Consider the following 9,000-nt stretch of genomic DNA (forward strand, 5'->3'; position numbering starts at 1 on the left):
GGGGGGGGGGGGGGGGGCGGAGGATGATATCAATCTGTGTCGGAAGGCTGGTGTTTTATGTGCAGGATGTTGGGTGTAATTGAATGATTGAAATCAGGTGTGACGGATCATCTCCAAGTTTGACTTGACTAGGGTTGCGGATTCATGAGGGAAGTGTGGAGATAGCCGGTAGCTCAGTGGTATGACTCGTGAACTGGTGATTTGAAGATGTGAGTCCGAATCCCGGCTTGGTCTGTTACATTTTTGTCAAGGGTAAGCAGTCAGTTTTAATACTGGACAACAAGCACCAGTACTTGCCAGCGAAATACTTGTACTTGGTAAAGAACTAATAATGATCGGCAAAGTACTAGTGATTGACAACAAAGTACTGGTGCTTGACAGAAGGTACTAGTACTTGGTAAATAAAAGTACTAGTGCTTAATAAAAATGGCAGATATCGGAGTACTTGGAAGATAAACACTGATACTTCACAAAAAAGTACTCGTACTTCACTGAAAAGTACAAGTACTTGATGACAAGTACAAGGAGTGCTTAAAATCAATTGAACAGAATACATTAAAATGAATTCAATTTTAAAGTTTTACTCGAATGAAAAAATGACCTCCAATTAATGTCAGTTAATTTATTGATGAATGCACTCACTGCCATAACGTATAATTCAGCCCCATCATCTCACTTATCTCCGTCCCACTCCACCTTGAAAAATATTTTCAAGTCCCCTACTGGGGTTATAACGTTAGCAAAACTTTTTGCAAGAAAATATTCCTCAGAATTTATGGGAAAACTTGTACCTTCACTCATACCTATGTATTCTATATACATTGCACATGGGTGAATCTCCCGCCCCCCCCCCCTGCCCCTCGCCGATCATCTCATCCACATCCCTTCACCTACACACAATTTTCGTCGTTGTGACGGTAATTGCTCAAGATGTATCGTTCAACGTTCACCGAAAAAGTTTTATCTCTTTCTCGTGTATAACCCTCTTTGGACTCTCGATTTTTCCACTGGGATATACAGAAATTTCATGATGGTTATACGTCAAGATATTTTATATATCTCGAGTGTGTGGGTAACGTGGAGTATGTATATATATGAGACCACGTCAACGAGTCGCTGGGGAAGCATATGCCTTCAACCAACAACCCTCTTCAAGTTTCTTAACACGAGGCACCTTCAACATGTTACTTACTCCTTTGAGAGTACGTGTGACGATGTGTCAAACGTTTGTGTCAACAAAATTTTAGGTTGAATTCGAAAAACTATTTGGAGGGAAAGAATATATTGGGTGGATGGGTTTCTTGGGATTAGAGGAGGTGATGTTTGTTTTGGATGATGAAGATTGATTTACTTTTTAATCTGGGAAATACTTGTGTAGGCGCAGTGCAACCTCTCATTTCTTTATATTATGATATTATGATTACATTTTTATTATAATCAACTGGCTCTATGAATATAAATAACCAGGGGCGATCGGTTCCAATGAGAGAAGAAAATTTCAGAAATGAGAGGTTACACAGTAGATCTTGTAAAAAAATTGTGGATTTTCTGGATAATTCAGAAGTTTTACGAAAAATTCGATAAAATTCTTGAGTCTTCTAGGAAAATGAAAAGAGTTTAGAGGAAAATTCAAGAGAAGTCTATTTTCTCGAAAATACTGTTTTTAAAAAATTGTAAAAATTCCGAGGTTTTCAACAAATCATCATTTTCGAATATGGAAATAAAATACAGAAGAAAGGAATTGCCCGCGGCAACGCCAGGCACACCAGTCTTCTTATAAAATAGGAAAATATAAAATATTATGATATAATAAGCAAATTGGACTCATACTTCGGCGGACCAGTGACAATAAAATTATTTTCCAATGCATTGAAGTTGGAGAAGGCAATTCGGGGTCATTTGAGAATCGTGAAATTATTATCGGCAAGGGTAAGTTGGTTAGTGGAGTCCACGGACCATTTCCGATATTTGATAATATCCAACTTCCCTGAACAAAACTTCTCGAATTTGGAGAATTAATTCCACTTTCTCTTCATAGCTGGTCGCATTAATTATCCTCAACTTCAATCATTTATCGCTGAAGTTTGCCCACAAAAGGACTTTCAAGGAAAATTCCAATAATTTTTTCAACTTTTGAGGAATCATTCGTCCGGACAACGAGATTTATTCCAGAAATCCCAACAATATTATTCTCTCTATTCAATATTTTTCAAACTAGAAATTGTTCAACTGTTATTTTTCCAGGGATACTCAGTTTCACGCTTGATTATCATTTCCTGACGAACGAAAAACTGATGAAAAAAAATATTGAGTAAAATTGACGATTAAAAAATTATATGACACGGGGAAAAATAAAATGATCCAAATAAAAACTCAAGTTTTTGTGTATGAGGATCTGCGCATTTGTATGTGTATGTGTGTGTGTGTGTAGGAGACCGAGAGCGTTGTTTAATCCGCTTACTGGTGAGAAGGGTGGGGGAGAGTGGGTTGCGGTGGATCGGTAGATCGGGAGGATTGCCGGTATACCCTGTGGTACGCCAGCACACACACATTATCCAACATACAAAAACGTATGATAATAAACGCGATCTGAAAAAAATTGTACATTCTATTTGTTTTTTTTTTGTGACAAAAAAACTCGGAATGAGATAACAAATTGTTGATGATGAAAACAAAAATACGGATTCCGCTGTTTTATTGCAACGCAAATATTTTGAGACATCAAACATTTTACGAAATTAGTTCATTTCTCCCGGGTTTCTGTTGTGCTAACGAAGTAGAAGAAATAAAATTGCAGTGAATCAAATAAATCGACGTGTATTTTTTTTTCAATGAAAACATCGACATCCAGTTTTTTTGTTGAAAAAATGAAAGGCATTGAAAAATTGTTGATAATGAAAACAAAAAAACGTATTCTGGTGGGTTTTTTTTTCCAGATAAACAATTTCCCCGGTATTGTTACGGGAAAGTAAATATTTTGAACCATAAAACATTTTACGAGTTTTAATTAACGTACGAGTACGCCGGGTACATGATCCGGTATCCAATATTTTATATCTTCCCTTTTTTTTATCATGATGAGATAATTTCATATTTATGGAAATCTCAAAATCGTAAAAAGTGTCATTTGTCGCCATATGCTACGCGGGAAACTGGCGTTCATTAATTCACTAAATACATTAACAATGGAATACAATTATTATTCTACGATATCAGAAGGAAGACTATTGCCAATTGTTCCAACTCCGGGGGAATTTGATTAGCAGATTTACGCGGTATTTCGAGTGTTACGAAAGCGCTTCAACGACTAGAGACAAAACCAAAGCCAGAAGGAATGAATCATAAGTTTGAATTGGTTCGAACTTCTTCAAATTGAATATTTTCCTTTCCCTCCTCCCCATTTCAATTTAAACTGAATTACAACGGCTAATTGAATGAGAAAAAAAAAGAAAATAACGATTGTTTGGGTTTATTCTGAACTTTGAGATGAACAGTCGATAAAGAACCATTTGTAAATATTGAAAAGGAAGATGGATTTATCCGGAAACTCCCATTTCTTATATTTTTTGTTTCTGATGAAAAATCATCTCTGATTTCTTATTACGTTGGGGGGGTATGAATATAAGAAACTGGACCTAATTATTTTTATTGGCGATTACTTTTACTGTGGAGGAATATAAAAATATAAGGAATAAGAGAAAAATTATAAAAATTATTATTATTATTATTCACATGAAATTTTCATGTATTGTGCTATTGAAAAATCAGTTGAGTTCTGGAAAAATTGCAATTTTCTGGAATTGCATTCTAGAATTGCAATTTTCCGGTCCACATGATAATGAAAAATAATTGAATAATTTGAAAATTCAGTTGAATCGGATGTTCAATTTGTGCAATGAATTCGAAAATTCTAGATGTTATTAAAATATTAATGAGAATCTAACGTGGACAACCCAATTATCTTGAATTTCCAACCTGAATGGAAGAATCCACGAATAATTTGATGTTAAATTTAATTCAAACCCACAACCAACATTGAGAATTCAAGTACAACTATTGCTTAATTTTCAAAAAATGCAAATTACCCTCATGTTTAGTAAATTTTCCCTGGTCAACGGGGAAAAATTCCCTATTCGTTTCTCACTTTCTCCCCGATGTACGCTATTAGAAAAAAAATTAAATTTCATGATCAGTTGACCACTAATTTTCGGGACAGTGACACTGAATGCTATTTAGGGCAAAAAAATCATGAAATTTCCGGTTTCACTGAAAATTTAGTAAAATTCAAGAATTTTAAGCAGCATAAAGACTGCCTTAATTTATTGGAATTTGCAATCTAATATGGATCTTATGGATTATCTTGAATTTCCCCCCCCCCCCAAATCGCATTCAGTATCACTGTCCTGAAAATTCAAGAATATATTTACCACAATTTTCTGGTTTTCTACTCATTTTCAGGGAAAAATGGAGCTCAAGTTTCCAGCTCTCTTAGATTTTTCCACGAAATTCGGAATTTTCAATGACGAAATGTCTTCAAATGTCAGTGGCAATTAAATTCGATAAAAATTTCTGAGTAGTGTCCCGAAAATTTCAGACAAAGTTTTTCAACAGTGTAGGGTGAAAAACGACTGAAAATCGGGTTCACCCCACGATTACTTGACTCGTTCGGTAATTTTTCTCCGCCTTATTTCTCGCTACAGCATGGTCTCTCCAATTAAAAAAAAGGCTCCAAACGGAAAGAATGATAACGTTAAGAGTGTTATTGCGGTCACGCATGCACCATAAAAGTTTCGCTGAGCTTTCTCTCATTGGTGGTAAGTGGCTGGACATTGGGAAAGCACACGCGGTTGCACCTGGCTAGTTGCACGCCGCACCGGAGTACCAAAATGAGAGGGAGAGAGTAAGAGAGAGAGAGAGAGAGAGAGAGAGAGAGAGAGAGAGAGAGAGAGAGAGAGAGAGAGAGAGAGGGCGAGCAAAAGCCCATGGACAACATATACACACGAGGTATGGACGACACTCTGCAGAGGCACGTATAATCGTAGACATTTACGACACTATTAAGTTTATTACAACCGCAGGAGCGCAACCCAACGGCTTCCATACTCGGAAAATCGGCCGAATGCACGAGATGCCCTCCCTCTGCATTCATCGATATATAGACAATGGATTTTGCCTTGCCATACGCGCACCTTTACTACTGCTACCTCGCTGGAGGCGAATAGGCCAGCGGAGAGAGTTGTGAGTACACCATGGGCTGCTGCTACTCTTTCTCTCTTCCTCGACTAATGCCCAGTATCGAATTTCGATTAATCGATCGTGAGCCGGGGCACCATTACGCGGTGGCACACACCGGCTTCGGGACCATTAATAAAAGGCCTTAATATTGTAAAGAGGAGCCGAATGCTGTACGAGGATAACGTAACCCTTCACTAGGTTCTTCATTCGGTTCTCTCGATTCAAGTCTTTTTTTTAGACTACACTGAGAAAAATTTCAATGGTAATTTTCACTACAAGGGAATTGCCAAAGACATTATATTCACAGTAACAATAAACTTTGTAGATTAAACTAGGATTCATCGTTCGATTTACTATGTCAAATAGTGTCATCAACATTATGATGTAATTTTCACTTTACACGGAGAGAAATTTTCAAGAAAGGCTCTAGTACGAGTACTGGAAAAAATCACAATCCACCAGCTGTGAAAAATTCTAGTGCTGTTAAGGTAAAATTTCTTGCTATTTCCGGTAAAATTTCTGGGGATTTCTGTAAAATTTTCACAGAAATATAGGGAAAAATTCACGTTTTCCCAATAAAATTGAAATTTATCTTTATTTTGTTACTGAAAAATCAGGTAACTTACTTAAATATTCAATGGAATTCTAATCTCCCGGTCCATGCGACAACGAAAATTATTGAAAATAATAAAACTTCAGGCAATTATTTTACGCAATTCTCAATTTATTGGAAATTCAATTAAATATAACATGCCATTTTCATAATGAAGTCTAAAATTCAAGCTGTCCTTGAAATATCAATGATAGTTTGCCATGAAAAACAGAAATTTATTGAATTTTCAAAATGAATGAGAATTTTCATGAATAATGTGATCTTAAATCGAACTAAACCCCACAACATTGAGAATTCAATTGCAGTCGTTACTGGAAATTAAACAAATTTCTAATAGTGTAATCTATTCTATTATTTTTCGAGATTGGAATCCAATGACGGGTAGAGAGTGCGGAAGTTTATGGTGCTGATGGGCATTTAGAGGGTGAATGGGATTTTTTTTTCAGTTGGGGGGTTTACAATATCGAAATAATAAGGATGGATGACCGTAAAAAATTTTAATGTTGAATTTTTCAACGGAAAATAATTGAAAATTCTATATTTTCTCAAGTTTAAAAAATAGAATGACAAAAATCATTTGAAAATCAAAGAGAATTACCGAGAAATAGGGGATGCAGTAAAGATGGGGAAAAAACATAAAGGGGCGGAAGGGTTTTTATCCCCATTTTTTTAAATTCCATTGTTTTTCGACATTTCAATCCAGTGATGGGTGGAGAGTGCGGAAGTTTATGGTGCTGATGGGGATTTAGAGGGTGAATGCGATTTTTTTTCGGTTGAGGGGTTTACAATGTCGGAATAATAAGGATGGATGACCGTGAAAAATCAATTGATGGAGGAAAAAAAATGTTGAAAAAAGATTGGGGCTTCAATCTGCAAATATGTCGCTTGCGGTAGATACAGTTCCACTGTCTGAATAAATACAGAGGAACCTTTTACGATTTTTGAAATGTGAAATGAGGGACTAAATGTATTTCGAGAGGATTTAATGTTCATAGTGATTCCCTCTTCGCGAGCTATTCTCTTCGTCAATGAACATAGATAAAGCCCGGGGAAGTGGAGACACGAATAGACTCGTGTGGGATGGATTGGTAATTTCAATGAAATAAGAGTGAGGTGACGCTTTCGTCTCAAGATGACATCGAAAATTTGACGTTAAACGAATGACTTGTTAATGATTTTTAATCCAAAAATACCTTGAATTTCCATCGGAAGCAGGGCTTTCATAATTCACCATATATCACGGAATATTAAAATATATCCCGCGATAGTATCAAAATGTAAGAATCTATATAACGATATTGTGTGCACTAAAAATAATGATATATTTAAGTCTTAAAACTGTGCAAGAGAAATGGGATTTCTTCACTGCATTCGTCACAGCATCGGGTCGGCAATCTATTTCCGTTATAATCGAATAAACTTCTACATTCTGAGGAGTCAGACATTCCCAAATCTTAATGATTTCAACAAGCGTTCGTGGCCATTTCTGGAGCATCGGAAAACATTGTAAGAAGCATCATCAAATCATCATGTATTCAGGGGTTTCAAGTCGACTCTGGGAGTTTTATTATTCCATTGATCCTTCTGATGGTCTCAATCGTAATCCCCATTGCAATGTTAGGTATTTCAGCCGCAGGGACATCTGTCGTCTGCGGCGGGTTAATCGAGTCTATGATTTCACTCATAAAATTTAGAATCATATTTTTCAAGAGTCCTCCTGCTCCATTTATGTCAAGTAAAATAGACCGGTTTTAACTGACAACCACTCGAGAACTGCAGAGTGACATTTCCCAATTTTTTAGCACCCTTCTGCCCTCTTCAGCTTTGCTTTTACGGTGAACAGGGTAACACTTACAGCGTGTGGGTTTATTATCTAAATCTCTGTTTATATTGCCTCTATTATCTTTGCTACATGACTTATGTCATTATGTAATTTGTACATGATAATGTGCAGTAATAAAATGCTCAATCAATTAATCAAAGTATTTTTTTAATCTTTAAAATGAGCTTTGATTTTTCTAAATCGGATCATTTGGTCTGGAGATATCGAAGAATGACGCGGGTTTGTTTTATTCAGTGAAATTACACTCAATGACAATTAATCATAGAATAAAATCAGAATTACACCCCTTTCATCCTCCGCATCTTCCCTCACCACTCATTTAACCTCGTAATTTTTTTAATGAAAAAATTATGAATTAAAAAAAAAATACGTTAAGAGCTCATGAAGACGAGGTTTCATTGTTTATACAGAACAGAATATGTTGGAGGAATCATCTCCATTGAAATGTTAGGTACACGGAGAGAAATGTTCAGTAAAAATTACGGAACTCACAATTCACTCACCGATTACGGAATCCACTCGGAAAATTTAAGTGACGGTATCGTAATTTTTCACAGGAGATTCAGATAAAAATTCCGGAACACTCCGGAATTACGGAAAAGATACGTAATTTTTATTGAACATTTCTCTCCGTGTCAAGGGACAGGGACAGACGGGTTAATCGAGTCTATGATTGCAGTCATAAAATTTAGAATCCATCATATTTTCCAAGCGAATCTTCCTGCTCCATTTCTGTCAATTAACACAGACGGGTTTTAACTGATAATCACTTCAGAACCGCAGAGTGACATTTTTTTAATCTTTAGAATGCGCTATGATTCTTTTAAATCGAATCATTTGGTCTGGAGATATCGAAGAATGAAACGGGTTTATTTTATTCAGTAAAATTACACTGAACAGCAATCAGTCAGGGAATAAAATCAGAATTACTCCCTTCCCATCCTCCTCACCTCTCCTCTCCCCAATCACGACATATATATTATCCTCAAGTGTAAATATGTACAACCCCTCGCCATTTTCACATTAAGAAAAAAAATTATGAGGTTGAAAAAAAACTACGTGAAGAGCTCCCGAAGGCGAGGTTGCATTTATTATACAGAACAGAATACGTTGGAAGAATAAACGAGAGAGAAAGACCGCGGGAGGGAGGAGGTGAGGAGAGATGGAAGCAGAAGGAGCTTGAATTTGCATAATTGTTTTCAGTTTACCTACTCGCCTCTCGCTAATGAAGAAAAATACGTCCACAACGGTGTATACTCATTCTCTCTCTCTCTCTCTCTCTCTCTCTCTCTCTCTCTCTCTCTCTTTG

At 36.3% G+C, this 9,000-nt stretch overlaps 1 protein-coding gene across 6 annotated transcripts in view; it reads right to left on the reverse strand.

Moving 5' to 3' along the window:
* Nucleotides 1-9,000, reverse strand: part of LOC107042893 (CUGBP Elav-like family member 2) — a 147,614-nt gene that overhangs the window by 89,902 nt on the left and 48,712 nt on the right. The window lies entirely within an intron of this gene.

The sequence above is a fragment of the Diachasma alloeum genome, unplaced genomic scaffold (assembly GCF_001412515.2).
Source record: "Diachasma alloeum isolate Michigan unplaced genomic scaffold, Dall2.0 Dall_scaffold_00534, whole genome shotgun sequence".
NCBI classification, from domain to species: domain Eukaryota; kingdom Metazoa; phylum Arthropoda; class Insecta; order Hymenoptera; family Braconidae; genus Diachasma; species Diachasma alloeum.